At 45.8% G+C, this 21174-nt stretch overlaps 1 pseudogene; it reads left to right on the forward strand.

The window, feature by feature from the left end:
* The first annotated feature begins 942 nt into the window (after window positions 1–942).
* LOC121568107 lies at window positions 943–19295 on the forward strand (annotated as a pseudogene).
* The last annotated feature ends 1879 nt before the right edge of the window (window positions 19296–21174 follow it).

Here is a 21174-nt window from a genome sequence, read left to right on the forward strand (position 1 = left end):
TTTGTTTCTGGTGTCCTTTGACAGCTCTTTGGTCTTGGCCATAGTGGAGTTTGGAGTGTGACTGTTTGAGGTTGTGGACAGGTGTCTTTTATACTGATAACAAGTTCATACAGGTGCCATTAATACAGGTAACGAGTGGAGGACAGAGGAGCCTCTTAAAGAAGAAGTTACAGGTCTGTGAGAGCCAGAAATCTTGCTTGTTTATAGGTGACCAAATACTTATTTTCCACCATAATTTGCAAATAAATTCATAAAAAATCCTACAATGTGATTTTCTGGATTTTTTTCCCTCAATTTGTCTGTCATAGTTGACATGTACTTATGATGAAAATTACAGGTCTCTCTCATCTTTTTAAGTGGGAGAACTTGCACAATTGGTGGCTGACTAAATACTTTTTTTCCCCCACTGTAGCTTTACCACACACTTTATTTGATCTCCGTTCTATCACAATTCAGGCTCCTTTTCAGTTTAGTTTATTTTCTTCTTTTTTTTTGCACAGAGGAGTACCTGGTTAATGGAATGGGGCTGTAGTTTTGGATATATTGGTAGGTAGGGGTTTTGAGATTTAGGTTTACTAAACAATCATTAAAGAAAAGCTAAGATGCAAGCATTCTCATACCCTAGTTAGTCATAGGTCTGTCTAATTACTGTAAAATGTGGCAGCCACAGACAACATTTACATTTTAGTCATTTAGCAGACGCTCTTATCCAGAGCGACTTACAGGAGCAATTAGGGTTAAGTGCCTTGCTCAAGGGCACATCGACAGACTTTTCACCTAGTCGGCTCGGGGATTAGAACCAGCAACCTTTCGTTTACTGGAACAACGCTCTTAACCACTAAGCTACCTGCCGACCACAAGTTCCTGGGGGGGGTTGAGTGCCAAGGCTGTCTGTAAACAGTGTAACGGCAACGAGGTCACCTCCATACTGCGCTGAGTCAGATGCAGGTACTGTACAACCACTAGCCACATCCCGCCATGACTGCCCTATGTAACAAACTCACTTAAACTGCAACCTCCAACTTTGAACATATCTTGGATCTAACTATGAGCAAGATTGATAGAGCTCAAGTTCTACACGCTGTGCTTCTGTCCCTCCCTTGTGTCCAGTACTCCCCTCCTCTCAGGTCTCATCCCTCTATTGCTCCCTGTCTGACCTTGTGTCCAGTAGTACTCCCCTCCTCTCAGGTCTCATCCCTCTATCCCTCCCTGTCTGACCTTGTCCAGTACTCCCCTCCTCTCAGGTCTCATCCCTCTATTGCTCCCTGTCTGACCTTGTGTCCAGTAGTACTCCCCTCCTCTCAGGTCTCATCCCTCTATCCCTCCCTGGCTGACCTTGTCCAGTACTCCCCTCCTCTCAGGTAAGTCGGATTTTGTGAAAGGGTACAACACGCCATGGTTGCTGTGAGTTACACCCACTGTGTGAGCCGGTATTTGGTACAGAGACAGTGCAATGAGTCACGAGGCCAGACAACAGGGCTGTACTGACCTGGCCTCCCAGATGTTCCATAACATAGAAGTACAGTAGTCTTACACTGTAACAGCACCTTTTCATCCTCCAACACACTCAAAAAAACCTTCCTCTCCACTTAATTTTTCGCCTTTCAATTTGATGATCAAATGGCCTCCTCAAGAATAGTAAAATGTTGTCTTCTGTGATAAACAGAAATCCGTCCTCTACCTTGTATGTCCCCTTTGATAGAAAATGTTCTGAATGGTAATGAAGGCAGAAATCGTCCCTGGCCACTATATAATTTATTCCTGTTTATTCTGTTAACCCTTTGACCAGATAGACAGAGCAGAGTTGGCAGCTCTTAGAGCTAGATTCCGTTTCCTTATAAAGACATTCAACCTCACGCCCTCTTCAATAAACTACTTATAAAGACATTCAACCTCACGCCCTCTTCAATAAACTACTTATAAAGACATTCAACCTCACGCCCACTTCAATAAACTACTTATAAAGACATTCAACCTCACGCCCACTTCAATAAACTACTTATAAAGACATTCAACCTCACGCCCTCTTCAATAAACTACTTATAAAGACATTCAACCTCACGCCCTCTTCAATAAACTACTTATAAAGACATTCAACCTCACGCCCTCTTCAATAAACTACTTATAAAGACATTCAACCTCACGCCCACTTCAATAAACTACTTATAAAGACATTCAACCTCACGCCCTCTTCAATAAACTACTTATAAAGACATTCAACCTCACGCCCTCTTCAATACATTACTTACAGTGCATTCGTAAAGTATTCAGACCCCTTCAGCTTTTCCACATTTTATGTTACAGCCTTATTCTAAAATTGATTAAATAACCCCCCCCCCCAAATCTACACACAATACCCCATAATGACAAAGCAAAAATATGTTTTTAGAAATGTTTGCAAGTTTATAAAAAAATAAAAGTATTCAGACCCTTTACTCAGTACTTTGTCCTGTTTGCGGATGAACCTGCTGCCACCACCATGCTTCACCGTAGGGATGGTATTGGCCAGGTGATGAGCAGTGCCTGGTTTCCTCCAGACATGACGCTTGGCATTCAGGCCAAAGAGTTCAGTCTTGGTTTCATCAGACCAGAGAATATTGTTTCTCATGGTCAGAGTCCTTTAGGTGCCTTTTGGCAAACTCCAAGCGGGCTGTCATGTGACTTTTACTGAGGAGTGGCATCTGTCTGGCCACTCTACCATAAAGGCCTGATTGGTGGAGTGCTGCAGAGATGGTTGTCCTTCTGGAAGGTTCTCCCATCTCCACAGAGGAACTCTGGAGCTCTGTCAGAGTGACCATCGGGTTCTTGGTCACCTCCCTGACCAAGGTCCTTCTCCCCAGATGGCTCCGTTTGCCCTGGCGGCCAGCTCTAGGAAGAGTCTTGGTGGTTCCAAACTTCTTCCATTTAAGAATGATGGAGGCCACTGTGTTTTGGGGGACCTTCAATGCTGCAGAATTTTTTTGGTACCCTTCCCCAGATCTGTGCCTCGACACGATCCTGTCTCGGAGCTCAATGGACAATTCCCTCGACCGCATGGCTTGGTTTTTGCTCTGAAATGCACTGTCAACTGTGGGACCTTATATAGACAGGTGTGTGCCACTCCAAATCATGCCCAATCAATTGAATTTACCACAGGTGGACTCCAATCAAGTTGTAGACACATCTCAAGGATGATCAATGGAAACAGGATGCACCTGAGCTCAATTTCGAGTCTCATAGCAAACGGTCTGAATACTTATGTAAATAAGGTATTTCTGTTTTTCTTTTTTATACATTTGCAAAAATGTATAACCTGTTTTCACTTTGTCAATATGGGGTATTGTCTGTAGATTGATGACATTTTTTTGGGAATCCATTTTAGAATAAGGCTGTAACGTAACAAAGTGGAAAAAGTGAAGGGGTCTGAATACTTTCCGAATGCACTGTATAATAAAGACAGCATTCAACCTCACGCCCTTTTCAATACACTACTTATGGGGACAACATTCCACCTCGTGTCCTCTTCAATACACTACCTACAATGAAGACAACAGAGGTTTCTTTCATGTAATCACTGTAATTTTACCCCGCTGTAACCTTATCCCGGTGGCCATTTTGTTTCCTTCTTTTATCGGCTTATCTTGCCTGACTGTTACAGGAACCATTCTCTCCCCTTCAGTTACTGACATGGTCTAATCTTCAGCCTCCTTTTATCCTGTTTATCCTGTTAACCCTTTGACCACTCCAGATAGTTGAATGCACTGTATAATGATTCAGGTTTGTGCATTGCTTCCATAATCACAAGAGGGAGCCGTCACACCATCTATGTAACTGCACATTATTGATGTGAGTGCATAACACCTCTGCCTGTGTATTGCAGGGCTGTCTCCTACCAATGACATTAGTTTTGAGCTGTACAGGGACCCCAGCATGGAGCCATCTATTCCAGGCATGGTGGAGGAAGCATCCTCAACAAAAAACCCAAGGGATTCTTCATACTAGAGAAGAGTAAGCAGCTTGTCACTCAATCAGTCGGTCAACCAACAAATGATTGTCATTCAATCAGTGGCAGTGTACTGTATGCGTGGGCACCTCCTCACAGCTAACGATAACGCCTACATCGCTCGTGATGTCACATGCCTCCTTCCTGGGCCGCATTACTCACTGTAAATCCCTGCGCAGTAACACAGTGCCAACACACCCTGCCCTCACCACCACCCTCACAATGCTGTTATCACTACTCAGTGTCTGGGGCTGCTTCTCTCTGCGTGTAGGTTCATAAATGTGTGTGTGTGTGTGATTTGAGTGTTAAGACATGTTATGTTGAAAGTCTGTGTAGTGAGAGTGTGTGGGACTATATATAAAAATCTGTTCATTAACAAGTTGCCGTAATTATATGCATACGTGATTAACTGGTGTGTGTGTTTGGCAGCTGTCTCCCAGAGGAGAGCCCTTCAACCATGCAGTCCAGTCCCATTGGACTCTATTACGTAAATCATCATGAGTCCTTTATCCCATTGTGTCTACTGGGTTATTAATGATCTACCCCTTTATTATCCCATTTATGATCTGTGTGTTTGTTCCCGACTGTATTAGCAGATCCGAGGTCAGTGTTTATAGTGTGTCTAGTGGAAGCTCTGTTCCCACACGTTCCCTGTTAGTGTGCCTTTGATCAACTGCTACAGTCTGTTCATCAATAAAGTCATAAATAAAAGCAATCATTCAGAGCTGTTGTCTGTCACCACTGGTGTTGGTTGTCTGTCACCACTGGTGTTGGTTGTCAGTCACCATTGGGGTTGGTGTTGGTTGTCTGTCACCACTGGTGTTGGTTGTCTGTCACCACTGGTGTTGGTTGTCTGTCACCACTGGTGTTGGTTCGTAGTCTCTACATTGGATATCTTCTCGTTCGGTGGGTCTATTGCTGAAGCTGCCAACCACGGCCAGAATCAGTGGGGAGATCCCAAAGATAGTAAATGGTGTGTGGCCTCTCACTCTGTCCATCCTCTCTCACCTTGCTTCACAAGTTCTCCTGAATCTGCCAAATCAACTAAGTAGTAAACAACTACTATCTGCAGTCCTAATTGAAACTTGTGACATTATGTAATTGAAGCCCTGTCTGTAGCCTCCTATCTACAGTATGGTCCTGTAGCCTCCTATCTACAGTATGGTCCTGTAGCCTCCTATCTACAGTATGGTACTGTAGCCTCCTATCTACAGTATGGTACTGTAGCCTCCTATCTACAGTATGGTACTGTAGCCTCCTATCTACAGTATGGTCCTGTAGCCTCCTATCTACAGTATGGTACTGTAGCCTCCTATCTACAGTATGTTACTGTAGCCTCCTATCTACAGTATGGTCCTGTAGCCTCCTATCTACAGTATGGTCCTGTAGCCTCCTATCTACAGTATGGTCCTGTAGCCTCCTATCTACAGTATGGTACTGTAGCCTCCTATCTACAGTATGGTCCTGTAGCCTCCTATCTACAGTATGGTACTGTAGCCTCCTATCTACAGTATGGTACTGTAGCCTCCTATCTACAGTATGGTCCTGTAGCCTCCTATCTACAGTATGGTACTGTAGCCTCCTATCTACAGTATGGTACTGTAGCCTCCTATCTACAGTATGGTACTGTAGCCTCCTATCTACAGTATGGTAATGTAGCCTCCTATCTACAGTATGGTACTGTAGCCTCCTATCTACAGTATGGTAATGTAGCCTCCTATCTACAGTATGGTACTGTAGCCTCCTATCTACAGTATGGTACTGTAGCCTCCTATCTACAGTATGGTACTGTAGCCTCCTATCTACAGTATGGTACTGTAGCCTCCTATCTACAGCATGGTACTGTAGCCTCCTATCTACAGTATGGTCCTGTAGCCTCCTATCTACAGTATGGTCCTGTAGCCTCCTATCTACAGTATGGTACTGTAGCCTCCTATCTACAGTATGGTACTGTAGCCTCCTATCTACAGTATGGTACTGTAGCCTCCTATCTACAGTATGGTCCTGTAGCCTCCTATCTACAGTATGGTACTGTAGCCTCCTATCTACAGTATGGTACTGTAGCCTCCTATCTACAGTATGGTACTGTAGCCTCCTATCTACAGTATGGTACTGTAGCCTCCTATCTACAGTATGGTACTGTAGCCTCCTATCTACAGTATGGTCCTGTAGCCTCCTATCTACAGTATGGTCCTGTAGCCTCCTATCTACAGTATGGTCCTGTAGCCTCCTATCTACAGTATGGTCCTGTAGCCTCCTATCTACAGTATGGTCCTGTAGCCTCCTATCTACAGTGTGTTTAGCTGGAGGAGATAAAAGGCCAGGCTAGTGAAGTATTACAATCTTCACTACATGCCTCCTGGAGCCTGACCAAAGACCAGTCCATTGGGTGTTCATCTCTATCCCCTCTGATTTCTCTCTCTCTCTCTCTCTCTCTCTCTCGCTCTCTCTCTCTCTCTCTCAGCTCAAAGTAGATTATATAAAATAGTGAAAACATTTGCATATTGAGAGCTAGAGGAGTTCTGATAAGTGTGATTTTTGATAAGTGTGTGTGTCTCTGCTCCAGTTGAGGAGGAGAACCCAGAGTTCTGGAGGGCCCAGGGTGCCAAAGCTTTGCAGGCGGCACTGAACAGGAAGTTGAACACCAATGTGGCCAGAAACATCATGCTCTACCTGGGTGACGGTGCGTGACCAATCACCGTCCAAACCTCACGTCAGTGGTGTAAGCAATGTAAATATGAACATTAAAGAAAATTCGAACAACGTATGCAAATCTTGCATAACAAATACAATGAGTGAAACTCATCCGAAACCTCCTTTCCAGCCTATTCTAATTCACCAGTTACAGTCCAGTTCAACCCTAGTGTGATGTATTTCTCTGTGCCATTTTCCCCAAGGTATGGGCATTACCACCATCACAGCAGCTCGAATCCTCAAGGGCCAGATGCACAACCAGTCTGGAGAGGAGACGGTCATGACCATGGACACTTTCCCCCATGCAGGCCTCCTCAAGGTTCACACAAACACACACACACACACACAAACAAACAAACTTCAGATACCACATTATCATGCACAGAGATACCCATAGAGATTACACTTTGTTTGATGTGCAGCTGCAACCATGGGTACCTCTCTCAGAGGAAGAGATTGTCTGTTGTGTATTGATGTGTATAATGATGTATGTATGAGGTGCAAGCTCATGCGTACATATGTGTACTGTGTACTTATGCATACATGTTTGATGTCCTGATGCAGGTGTGTACAGTTTACTAATGTATATTCCTTTCTATCCCTTAATGTATGCATGTACTGTCTGTGTGTGCAGACGTATAGTGTTGACTTCCAGATCCCTGACAGTTCATCCACAGCCTACCTCTGTGGTGTTAAGACCAACCTGAACACGGTCGGGGTGAATGCTGCAGCACGCAACGGAATCTGCAAGACCCAGAAGGGCAACGAGGTCACCTCCATTCTCAAGTGGGCCAAAGATGCTGGTAGGAACCATATCTCTGCCCAACTTCCCACATCACTAGGGCCCTGAGTTTGTCCTGATCCTGTTGACTTACCAGGAAAACCTTACAGCCGATAACTTGGGTCCAGAGTTTGTCCTGATCCAGTTGACTTACCAGGAAAACCTTACAGCCGATAACTAGGGTCCAGAGTTTTTCCTGGACAGGTTATATAATCAGGTGGGTGTTAGATACCGATACCAAGCACTAATAAACAGGAGAGAGATAACAGTTGGCTAGATGTTCAGTTGTGTCCATCAGGACCATCTATATCTGGAGTCTGGGCCCTCTGGCGATCAGGTGTTGTGGTCTGGTGTAATACTGTGCTGCTGATGGAGGCAGGTGAATGTTACCTTTACTGACTGACTGACTGACTGACTGACTGACTGACTGACTGACTGACTGTGAGAGAGAGAGAGAGAGAGAGAGAGAGAGAGAGAGAGAGAGAGAGAGAGAGAGAGAGAGAGAGAGAGAGAGAGAGAGAGAGAGAGAGAGAGAGAGAGAGAGAGAGAGAGAGAGAGAGAGAGAGAGAGAGAGAGAGAGAGAGAGAGAGAGAGAGAGAGAGAGAGAGAGAGAGAGAGAGAGAGAGAGAGAGAGAGAGAGAGAGAGAGAGAGAGAGAGAGAGAGAGAGAGAGAGAGAACGAACTGATTACTATGCTCATAGTAAATGTACATATTCTAATTTCAATGCTGTATAATGTGATAGCTGACACACAAACACAGCCACATGGCTATATCATACATTAAATATACAGTAAGTATTAAAACCAAGGGTGATTATTTTGATAGTGGACAAGGTTTGACAGAAAACCTCCTTCCTTCATGACTTCCTCCTCTCCCACCCTCCTTATTTCCTTACCTCTCACTCTTCCTCCTTCCCTCCCTCATTCCCTCACAGGTAAATCCGTTGGCATCGTCACGACAACGCGGGTCCAGCATGCCACTCCTGCCGCAACCTATGCCCACAGTGCCAGCAGGAAGTGGTACAGCGATGCAGACGTGCCCGCCTCCGCCAAGAAAAAAGGATGCACAGACATCACCTCTCAGCTCCTCAACAACACTGACATTGATGTGAGCAGCCAGAACCCCTCAGAGGTTCTGGTACCCCAGAGACATGGCCTCCAGTACCCCAGAGACATGGCCTCCAGTACCCCAGAGACATGGCCTCCAGTACCCCAGAGACATGGCCTCCAGTACCACAGAGATATGGCCTCCAGTGGCAAGAGACAGGATGGACGCCACCTCATCTGACTGGCAGAAGATGAAAGGTAGAGAAAAACTATCCAACAACAAATTGACACACAACATTGGTTACATTCAGGCACAAATTTGCCTAAAGAGGTGTATTCAGACCGCCCCTTTCTCTCGCTCTTTCTCTGTGTGTTTGTGACTTTGACGCTGTGGACCCTGACACCACTGACTACCTTATGGGTGACTACTCTCCCTGCTCTGCTCTCTTCCTGCAGTACAGGATTGTAGTATTCTGGAAAGCTGTGTATTTGAAGGTCACAACAAACATTACTGCTGATGCATATCAATAGACACTGGGGTGTACTTGGTGCTTTCTTGCACTTTGTAATAGAGTCCCTCATCCTGCCTTATCTATTCTTACATCACAGCCTACATATATGTATTGTGAACATTGACTAAGATGATGCTGACCCATTTTATCACATTTTCACGGGCTAAAGTGCATTGAGTACGATCTCACTCTTCTACATTAAAAAAAAAATGTTTCTTACCTTACCTGATCAACTCTGTTCACTGCAGCCCTGTTTGAGCCTGGGGACCTGCGCTTTGACGTGGAGAGAGACCCCACCATGGACCTGTCCATCGCTGAGACCACAGAAAAGGCCATACACGTCCTCAACAAAAACCCCAAGGGATTCTTTCTCCTGGTGGAAGGTGAGCAAAGGGTTAACCAAGCTGTCAGTCAATGAATCCCTCCATTAACCCAATCCCAAGAGGTTCCTCCTTAAAATAGGTGCACGGTTGTTTGTTAAAATAGAATCAATCTATTAATCGAATAATCACACCACTTGCTTATATAATTGAACACCAAGATGCATTGATTTCAAAGTGTGTGTAACCTTATTTTTGTATCTTGAGTCAATATAGAGGTTAGTTAGTTGTGGTGCTGATGCTCTGCATGCCTCTCAGCAAGACAGTTTGGGACTGCAGTGCACTACATGTATCTGCAGACTGTAGTAGGATCTGCATGTGTTTGCCGCAGTGTGAGGAGGGGAAACATTATGTTGTGATGCGACATATTACTGTTCCACAGCGGTGGCTCTTGGACCCAGGCCCTCATCCATCCTACCTTCAATCTGAGGCACCACCCTGGGACCTGATTGTTCTGTTGAGCATCTTGTATCTTCAACAATGGGTTTTAAATAACACATCGCAGCAGGCTTTAAATAGAGCTGGGCATATGGTGCACCGTACCCTCTCCTCCTGCTCCCTGGGGACCCAACATATTAGCCCAACTTCTCTCCACTTTCTGACTGCACTGATGAGGAGAAGAGGAGCTCGTGGGTTTTACTTGGCTAAGTTACACTTGTAGTAGTGTCATTTCAACTTTATTTCAACGTTACTCCTTGTCCCTTACACACAGACCTAGGGTCAGCTTACCTTCCCCCAATCTTAACCTTAAATCATTAGAGATGACACCACAATACTGAGCTTAGATCAGGGTTTATGGGTAACTTCATCCTTCTCTTTCTCTCTCTGTGTGTCAGGTGGGCGTATCGACCAGGGCCACCATGCCAGCAGAGCCTCCATGGCGTTGCACGAGACGGTTGCCTTTGACAACGCTGTCGCCAAGGGCCTGGAGCTGACCAATGAGGAGGAGACGCTCACCCTGGTGACAGCTGACCACTCCCACGCCTTCACCTTCAACGGATACCACTTCAGAGGGCAAAGCATTCTGGGTAAGCAACGACCTCACAGAAACAACGTTCTGCATGGATTATGGTTGATGTTTCCCCCATAGAGTTAGAGTTGGTTATTGTAGTCCTCATTCTGATTATAGGGCTTTTCCACTACAGTGTTTCTATAATTAAAGTGATGCTTGGTCAACTGTTTTCAGTGGTTCCATGATTAGATGTTTGGGTCAGGTCATGCTAAATGTATGAAATGATCAATAGTCATGTTGCATTGGTTTAGTAATGCGCTTATGTAGTGAAGCAGTAAGAATCTCTCCCCCCTTTACATCCAAAAACACACCTCTCCTCTGTGGACAGGACGTCCTCATTCTGCCACCTCTCCCCCCACCTTCCTGCTCTGCACCCAGGGTTGCCATGTTTGCAGTTTTCTGACCAAATTGTGATACTTTGAAACTGACTACTTGGGCTACTTCTAAATTGCAACATATTAACGCGCTAGAACTGATATAACGGTGACAAAGCATTGGAAAACAACTTTAGGCGCACTACAGCTCTTTAGATAAATTTGCTCAGAGGTGGTTTAAAGTAAACTGCATTCTAATGTCGAATTTTCTTATGGAAAACCATGTAAAGTGAGGGGTTTTACTCATGCTCAGTTCAAGGGTCTGGAGCGCTGCGCAAGTGGACATTTGAAATGGAAGTTATGGAACTCCCTCGCGTGCTTCTGTTATGGGAAAAAGTCCACAATGAAAATGACAATAAATGTGGCGAATGATATGGTACATTTTGCATCTGTTGGCCATCAAGTAGGCTATTAATTTCTATGCCATTGTAGGCTACTGTAGCCTACCATTTGATACAATAAATATATTGAAATGACGATATCACTGGAGTCATTGCAAATCAATTTGCCACTTGTGTAGCCTACCTGGAGCTGGCAAACAGATGTAATAAATAGCCTATAACCCAGTTTGTTGTTGTAGCCTTGTGTTATTATGCAATTATTAATGGCCCTGTTTAGTTCATTAAATTGAAAGTTGTCAAATGTGATCATGGTCACAGCTGTATCGCAAATGTATAATTCTCCACATGTAATGTCACGCCCTGACTCTGGGGACTCTTATTTGTTGAGTCAGGGTGTGATTTTCTATGTGGTGTAGATCTATGTTTATAGTCTAGTAATTCTAGATCTATGTTGGCCGGTGTGGTTCCCAATCAGAGGCAGCTGTCGCTCGTTGTCTCTGATTGGGGTCCATACATAGGCAGCCTATTGGCACTAGTGGGTTGTGGGATCTTGTTCCGTGTAAGGTATGTTGTTTGTGTCTACCTTGGACTTCACGTTTCGTTTATTGTTTTGTCAAGTGTTTATTAAGTTTAAATAAACATGTATGCATATCACGCTGCGCCTTGGTCTGACCCGTCTATGAACGAACGTGACAGAAGATCCCACCAAACGAGGACCAAGCAGCGTGCCCAGGCGGAGAGAGTAGCCATGTCACAGGTGGGCAAATTGTGGTCATGGGAAGAGATATTCGCGGGGAAAGGACCATGGGCTAAGGTAGATGCCCAGGCAGGAGAGGAGCAACGGCAACACGGAGGAGGCCGGTCGAGGAGGAAGCCCGAGAAGCAGCCCCAATAACATTTTGGGGGGGGGGGCACACGGGGTGGTTGGCGGAGCCTAGGGTTAGAGCAGAGCCAACTCCCCGTACTCACGCGAGGAAGCGTATGACTGGGCAAGCTCCGTGTTATGCGGAGCTACGTACTGTGTCGCCAGTGCGCCGGCACAGTCCTGTACGTCCTATGCTTGCACCACGCACGTGCCGTGCGAAGATGGGCTTTCAGCCAGGACGGGGTGTGCCGGCTCAACGCTCCTGGTCTCCAGTACGCCTCCTCGGTCCCGCATATCCTGCGCCAGTTCTACGAACTGTATCGCCAGTGCGCGTGCACAGCCCAGTACGTCCTGTGCTGATGCCTCACACATACTGTGCGGAAGTAGGCATTCAGCCAGGACGGGTTGTGCCAGCTCTCCGCTCCAGACCTCCAGTCCGCCTCCACATTCCGGCCCGGCCTGTTCCTGCTTCTCGCACCAAACCAGTGGTGCGTGTTCCCAGCCCGGCCCGGCCTGTTCCTGCTCCTCGCATCAACCTAGTGGTGCGCGTCGCCAGTCCGGCCCGGCCTGTTCCTGCTCCTCGCACCAAACCAGTGGTGCGTGTTCCCAGCCCGGCCCAGCCTGTTCCTGCTCCTCGCACCAAACCAGTGGTGCGCGTCGCCAGCCCGGCCCGGCCTGTTCCTGCTCCTCGCACCAAGCCAGTGGTGCGCGTCACCAGCCCGGCCTGTTCCTGCTCCTCGCACCAGACCAGTGGTGAGTGTGTCCAGTCCGGCACGGCCCGTGCCCGTTCCACCGGTGCCTGGTCCGGCACCAGTCAGCAACTCCAGTCCGGAGCCAGAGCAGTCCGCTCCACCGGTGCCTGATCCAGCTCCGGTCAGCTGCTCCAGCCCGGAGCCAGAGCAGTCCGCTCCACCGGTGCCTGATCCAGCTCCGGTCAGCTGCTCCACTCCGGAGCCAGAGCAGTCCACTCCACCAGGGTCCAGTCCAGCTCCGGTCAGCGGCTCCACTCCGGAGCCAGAGCAGTCCGCTCCACCGGTGCCTGATCCAGTTCCGGTCAGCGGCTCCACTCCGGAGCCAGAGCAGTCCGCTCCACCGGGGTCCAGTCTAGATCCGGTCAGCGGCTCCACTCCGGAGCCAGAGCAGTCCGCTCCACCGGTGCCTGATCCAGTTCCGGTCAGCGGCTCCACTCCGGAGCCAGAGCAGTCCGCTCCACCGGGGTCCAGTCTAGATCCGGTCAGCGGCTCCACTCCGGAGCCAGAGTAGTCCGCTCCACCGGTGCCCAGTCCAGCTCCGGTCAGCGGCTCCAGTCCAGACCCAGACGTCAGCCCCTCTCCAGGTTCGGGGTCTCCCACACCAGGGTCCAGACAGGGCTTGGAGTATTGTGGGAGGAAGGAGAGGGGAAGCAGCGCGCCGAGGTCCAGACCAGACCAGGGGTGCAACAGGGAAGCGGAGAATAGGTGGTTGTCATGCCCGGAGCCGGATCCGCCTCCGAGGCGGAATGCCCATCCGGCCCCTACCCTGTTAAGTAAAGGTTGTGCGGTCGGAGTCCGCACCTTTGGGGGGGGGGGTACTGTCACGCCCTGACTCTGGGGACTCTTATTTGTTGAGTCAGGGTGTGATTTTCTATGTGGTGTAGATCTATGTTTATAGTCTAGTAATTCTAGATCTATGTTGGCCGGTGTGGTTCCCAATCAGAGGCAGCTGTCGCTCGTTGTCTCTGATTGGGGTCCATACTTAGGCAGCCTATTGGCACTAGTGGGTGGTGGGATCTTGTTCCGTGTAAGGTATGTTGTTTGTGTCTACCTTGGACTTCACGTTTCGTTTCGTTTATTGTTTTGTCGAGTGTTTATTAAGTTTAAATAAACATGTATGCATATCACACTGCGCCTTGGTCTGACCCGTCTATGAACGAACGTGACATGTAATGTCAGTTTCATTGTGGACTTTTCCCTGAAATGAGATGTTGGCCTATAAGGGGCTATAGGCTGCCTGCATCTAGCTCAGCAAACCATGGCAAAGTTGAATGGCAATTAGAAACCCAGATTTTAGTCAGTAGCCTATGCCTATTGAAATTACAAGTCAATCTAGCAAATAGGCCATTTATAACGGTTTGTAGTCTTAACATCTGACACATAATAACGGCACAATTGCAGGAAAATAGCCTAACATTCGTTTTTTGCACAGAGATTTCGAGGTCCTCGTTCTAACTTTCATCACTCAAACTCTCCTGTTGGATTTATCTATAGTTATTCACATGTGCAAACAGGATTTATTTACAATTATAAACTGCGTGGTTTGAGCCCTGAATGCTAATTGGTTGAAAGCCATGGTATATCAGACCATGTACCACGGGAATGACAAAAAAATAATTTTTACTGTTCTAATTACGTTGTATAATAGCAATATGGCACCTCAGGGGTTTGTGGTATATGGCCAATATACCACACCTCCTCGGGCCTTAATGCTTAATCATAGCAGTCAAAACAAGTTAAATCGACATCCATTGATGGAAAATGATCTGGAGAGTTTAATAAGGGCGATTTATATTTTCTCTTGGGACATATTCTTAAACTCGCAAGAATTATACTTTTGATGGAAAACCGAATTTTGCTTCTTAGCCTACATCGCTAAAAATGATGTTGATATTCCTTCTTAATTTGCTCAATAACGTTATGGAAAAAATGTTTATTGGATACATGTGGCAACTCCTCTCTTGCTGCGCACATTTTTGGGGGGCTCGTTTTCAGGCCTTGTGAGCGGGTTTTCAAAGGTCATTGGGCTAGACATTTTAGCTAGACCTGGCAACCCTGTCTGCACCCCTCACAGCTGTGATGACCTCAGAGGTGGTGGTGGTGTGCTCCACTAGACTGCCTCAGCCTCCGTCTGGGAGATGCCACTGGCACTTTGACATTTCCTCTCCCCTGCAATTACAAAGGAAAACAAACAGCTTAGATCTCTCTCTCTCCTTCCCTCCCTCCCTCCCCTCTCTGCCTCTTCCTCCCTCCATCACTCCCTCTCTGTAGCTCCCCATTGTTCAGTCCTCTCTCCCTCTCCCTCTCCCTCTCTCTGTGGCTCTCCAGTGGTCCAGCCTCCCAGATCTTGGTGATTAATGCAGTAGTGAAACACTAAGCAGTTCATCAGTAGGGGCTGGAGAGTCTAGTACCTCATCTGGCGACTCAACATCCTGCTCGACCCCTAGCTCCCTCGGGACACGCTCCTCTCTCACTGTGTGTGTGTGAGACCTTTACATTGTGATTAGCCCTGCTGTGGATCTCTCTCACAGGGAAATCTCCTCTGTATGGGAAGGATATGCTGCCTTACACAACCCTAATGTATGGAAACGGCCCTGGATACAAAGTCGTAGACAACAAGCGCCCTGACATCCGTAAAGTGGACACAAGTAAGAAACCAAAACTATCTTCTGTTCTTGTATAGCTTTCCTCTCTGTACTCTCCTCCCTTCTCCTGTGACCTTCTTGATAAATATCACTCCTGCTGCATGTTTATCTCTCCAGTCCATATTCACAGATGTATTAACCATTTACATATGTATTCACCTCTCTCCTCTCACCTCTCACCTCCCCCTCTCTTTCTCTTGGTCAGAGTCGAAGGACTACGTGCAGCTGTCTGCGGTGCCCCTGGACACTGAGACCCATGGTGGAGAGGATGTGGTGGTGCGGCCCCATGGCCCACCTCTTCCACGGGGTCCAGGAGCAGAGTTACCTGGCCCATGCCATGGCTTACGCTGGCTGTGTGGGACGGGACCTCAGGCACTGTGAAGGTAGACCTCAACACACCAACAGGATCCTCATCACTACTACTGCTGCTAATAAAAAGAATATGGACTAAAAGATGACCGTTCTGCCAACTTTGTCTTCATTTCAGCTCTGAGTCAATAATAACACATTGGTTAGTTAGAGAAAAGTGCTGTAGGTCTGTTTAGCGGTGTGAGGAAACCATAGAAGGATTAGGATTGGGGAATGACTAGTTCCCTCCTGGCGGCCAAAGCTGTTTGATCTCCTATTCTAATATCTGCGTCGCTAATTGAGGATCGAGGGCGGCAAGTGTTTGATGACATTACTAGAGCAGGCCATTAATAATGCACAATATTTAAAGATCACCTATTTCCGTCCAATAATGACAGATTATGGTAATTATTTTGTACAGCTGTTGCAGAATTTGGTTATTACGAGTGACATGACCCTCCTTGCACCCAATTTTCTCTTATTTTTAAAGCATCAGGTCATCATTCCCTTGTAGTTGTAGACACCCTTCAAACTATTGACATTGTATTTATGTGTAATTGTATAATCCACAATGAGCGTAGGCTACTTGTCGAGCAAATAAGAGGACCACAATGAAAATAAATGTAGACTACTTGTGTGTTTTGTGTAGCCTTTCCTCAGCCTAGCCAATTCATCAAGCTTATTAGTTGGATCTTTGAGCATTTAATTGAGCATTGTGGTCTTCTGTAGCTCAGCTGGTAGAGCACGGCGCTTGTAACGCCAAGGTAGTGGGTTCGAACCCCGGGACCACCCATACACAAAAATGTATGCACGCATGACTGTAAGTCGCTTTGGATAAAAGCGTCTGCTAAATGGCATATTATTATTATTAATTGATTTGCAATATAGTTTAACCTCTACGGGATCGGTGTCCCATATACGGGACGGTTGAGCTAACGTGCGCTAATGTGATTAGCATGACTGCTGTAAGTAACAGCAAACTTTCCAGGACATAGACATGTGTTATTTGGGCAGAAAGCTTACATTCTTGTTAATCTAACTGCACTGTCCAATTTACAGTAGCTATTACAGTGAAAAAATACCATGCTATTGTTTGAGGCAACTGGTTTGATACATTACATTTAGATTTTAGTCATTTAGCAGACGCTCTTATCCAGAGCTACATTCACCTCTGAAGGTAAATAATGTACTTACATTCAATAATCTTGCTCTGATTTGTCATCCTAAGGGTCCCAGAGATAAATTGTAGCATAGTTTTGTTTGATAAAATCCACTTTTATATTCAAATGTAGGAACTGGGTTCTACAGTTTGAACCCCTGCTGTCTCTGGCTCCACACCCACTCCGCCCGGCCATCTAGATGTGTGAAAGTTAGTGTATAAGCTAATGATCCATCATGTATGACATTCCTGGGAGTGTGTAAACTTACATTTTGTATTACCATATCATTTTTGTATGTTCTCTATAGTTATGTACTTGAAAATGTATAAATTAACCAATTCGGCAGACTTGGTACAAAATAGTCCAGTATTGCAATGCTTCACTGGATCAATCTGAAACTTTGCACACACACACACTGCTGATACAGCAGTGGCCCAAATCTAAATTGCGCCTAAACTGCAATATTGTATTGTGGCATTTGTCTTGCATTTCAAAGAAGATGGAACAAAAAATACGCATGTTTTTTTGTTTGTATTATCTTTTACCAGATCTAATGTGTTACATTCTCCTACATTAATTTCACATTTCCACAAACGTCAAAGCGTTTCCTTTGAAATGGTATCAAGAATATGCATATCCTTGCTTCAGGTCCTGAGCTACAGGCAGTTAGAATTGGGTATGTCATTTTAGGCGAAAATTGAAAAAAAGTGTCCGGTCCTTAAGAGGTTAAGCAAATCAATTATGTGCGTCTGGCTTAATGCCTTATCACTCCTCTGCACCGCGCAACAGGCCTTCTCTCAACTCAGGTGTTGTTACACAATACGGCCTTTTGGTGCCGCTAGAACACAAAGAAATCAGCTCTGCGGCGTGTTGTGTGTGATAACTTCAGGTTTCTGCAAATATTATATGTTACGAAATCGAGACAGATTGTTCAACGGTGGGTGTATGGTATTGGACAGGTAGGAAAATAGGTATCAAAGGAGGGTGAAGGGGGTATAGAGGGGGAAAAATACACAATGAGAGTCTACACTCAAAAAAAGTATGGGTTCAACAAGGGTTCTTCTAAGATCCTCTAAGTTCCTTGAAGAACCTTCGGGTTCTTGGCAGTGAAAAATGCCCACAAAAGGTTATTCCAAGAACCCCATAGGAGGTTGGGTTAATCGAGGAACCTCTTTAGTTCTTGGGGGTTCTTGCAGGAACCTCACTGCCCAACTGAAATATTTTGATTTGAATTTGAGAAGACAGCAGGTGCAGGCACTTAACTGAAAAATTGAAAGATCTCAATTTAAGATAAGGTTTCTCCTTTTATGATCAAAAATTATATTGTTTTATGATGATACCATCTATCTTTTCATATTTGTGCAAATGGCTGAGTTATTTGAAATGTTATCCCTTTTAAAAAATTCTGAAAATGGACACAATTCAATGGATATGAATCAACAAAGAGGTAAGAATATGTTGAAGGATGTAGCTGCTTTGGGCACAGATGACTGAACTGCTCACTTATTTGTGTGTCTGTGCCTGCAGGTATACTGACGAGGAGGCACACAAAGGTATATACAATTGGTATTGGTTTGTCTCATAATGTTATGCAGATCACATGCATCATCTACAATTCATTTGAATGAATGGTTTCTCTAAAACCTTATAGGACTCAGTCACAGCAGCCATCTTCCTCCCCCCTGACCTCTTCAGTGAAGATCCCAGAGGCCTCTACATTATGGACAAGGTATATATGTCTATGAAAACCGTTGTCAAAAGTGAAGTTTTTTCATTCACATAATTTTTACCACAAAAACCAAGATATGAATACTGTCCTGTGCACGTTTTGTTAATCATCTGTATAATTATATGTTTTTTTGTATGCATAAACTTCACCCTCCCTACACCTCTGAATATAACAGGAAACCTATTTGATCACGATGCACTGCAAAATCATTCTGGCTATGGATAGCCTACAGAGGACATTAACACGCCAGAGGATATACCTATTGGACTTGGGGCTGGGAGTGTACTTCATATTTCGATTTTTTTAAATTCTGCTTTGCCACTAAAATCATATTATAAACTGGGTGGTTCAAGACCTGAATGCTGATTGACAAAACATTAATTTGTACTGCTCTAATTACAGCGGTGCTTTCATCCTATCAATAGGCCTACTTTAGCATAGGCATAGCTTGCCACAGATGGAATCTGAGTATGTATGCCTATTTTGACTCTTTGCTCAATCCCACCGCACCATGTTGGAACTGCAGCGGCACCGCATTCGCCGCCCATAGTGACTCTAAGATAGGTTTCGCTTGGCTAGAGTTAGTGATTTTTATAAACGACCGTAAATGTTTCCTCGCTCTCAGGGCGAGAAGGGCAGAGAGGTAGACCACCACAGCGCGATGCCTAATTAGGCTAGCCATGCACCTGCTGCTGTTGTTGTAGTCATCCTGATAAGTCTATTAGACCCCCTCCAGCAAAGCTTTCCAAATGTCCCTGTACATTTTGTGTGTGTGTGTGTGTGTGCGAGAGAGAGAGAGAGGAGGAAGAGAAAAATAGTAGGCCCTATATTAGAGAGACAGCGCGAAAGACCATTACTGTGTCCTCCCTCCCTGCAATGCATGGCTTCTCACATCAATACTTCTGTCCAATACAATATAGTACCACATATGGAGTTTCCTCATTACTCAGGCCAGGCAGGCCTGATTAAATCACTATGGCCTTACAATTGGCGTGGGCCTGTTACTTCACGCTAACCGCTGTCCATGGTCCTGAAATAGTCCAGACCCGAAGGTTATGGCGCCTCACTGCTTTATTTTCTCATTTCCATCGAAATACCACGCATTTATTTAGGTTATTTTTTACTTGGTATTTTTCACCCCTTTAGATCCCTGGTAGGAGCTGCACCTCCTACGAGCGCTTTCCGTGAAAAGATAATGGCAGGCAGGCGCATTAGAAGAAGCAGGTGCGTGGGTCAGCAGCAGCAGCTCGAGCGGGCTATGTTTAGCGTCATGGTGGGCGTTTAAGAGAGAAGAGGAATGGAGATGATACAATGCAGGCCTGCTTTTAAATGCTTTGTGCGCTGCCAAATAGGGCCTATAGGCTAAGCAATATGCAAAGCACATAGCCTAGGTTCCTGCCTTTCTATGGAGTTTTTCCTAGCCACAGTGCTTCTACATCTGCATTGCTCTCTGGGGTTTTAGGCACGGTTTCTGTATAAGCACTTTGTGACAACTGATGTTGTAAAAAGGTCTTTATAAATAAATGTGATTGATTGATAGCCTAACCATGTCTATGCATGGTCTTTACCACCTGCCGGCTGGCCGTAGACCTATTATAGTCTATGTCTTTAACTTTTCACACACTGAATAACAAAATAGGGGGGAGGGGGGTCCTTGTCCATAAGATGTCGGCACAAATACGAGAATAACCTAAATGTACTCCTGATTCCGGATTCTTTCATGAAAAGACTGAAGGGCAGGAAATTATACGTTTTCATCTTTAAAAGCTATGCTTGTAAAATTGTAATCACGCCTTGCATCTTTAACTAGACCCTACCCACAGGAGGTGAGTTAGATCAATTATTTCAGTTTAATAAATTGTAATAAGTTATCTCAGTGGGCTATCAGAGGCCCTCACTGAAATCGCATCTGCTGAGAAATGCAACTTTTAATTGAGAACATCAGTTATTTCTCTCTCCACTTCTAGCCCCTCACCCTTTCTGAAATACGCTGGTACTTACACGGTGACATCCTCCAATCAGATCCCTTTCCGCGTCCAGTAGAGCGAAAGGGGAGGTGGAAACTCGACCTGGTGTATAAAGGTAGTTTTCGCGTGGGATTTTTATACCAATGCAACCTGCAACTCTTCTAGCCAAGGTCGAATGACGCTAGTAGGCTAGAGCTACACGAAGACGCGTGGCGACCCCGTGCTGGTGTGTGGATTTCACTGGAGTGTGAAAACGAGGGGGGAACCCCCACCAGCGGAGCGTGAAGCCAATGCTGCTGCCGCCGCCTCCGAGCCCAAGCAGACGTGCGCTGTCCAGCCACAGTGGTGCTGAAACGCCAGAATCGATCCTTCCCTCAGTGACGTAGGGAGAGAGGGGTTCGGTTAGGCTACAGGAAGATAGATGAATATTGTAATGATAAAACTGTACAAAGACTACACAGAAGCCATATAGAAAATACAGAACTCACAAGAAAGCCAAGCACTAACAAAAAAAGCAAGTGAAAACGTGGACGAAAGGGTCGGACTTTTCCCCGCCCTCGGCGTCACTCGAGGGGTGTGAGCAGC

The sequence above is a fragment of the Coregonus clupeaformis genome, chromosome 6, assembly GCF_020615455.1.
Source record: "Coregonus clupeaformis isolate EN_2021a chromosome 6, ASM2061545v1, whole genome shotgun sequence".
Classification (NCBI taxonomy): Eukaryota; Metazoa; Chordata; class Actinopteri; order Salmoniformes; family Salmonidae; genus Coregonus; species Coregonus clupeaformis.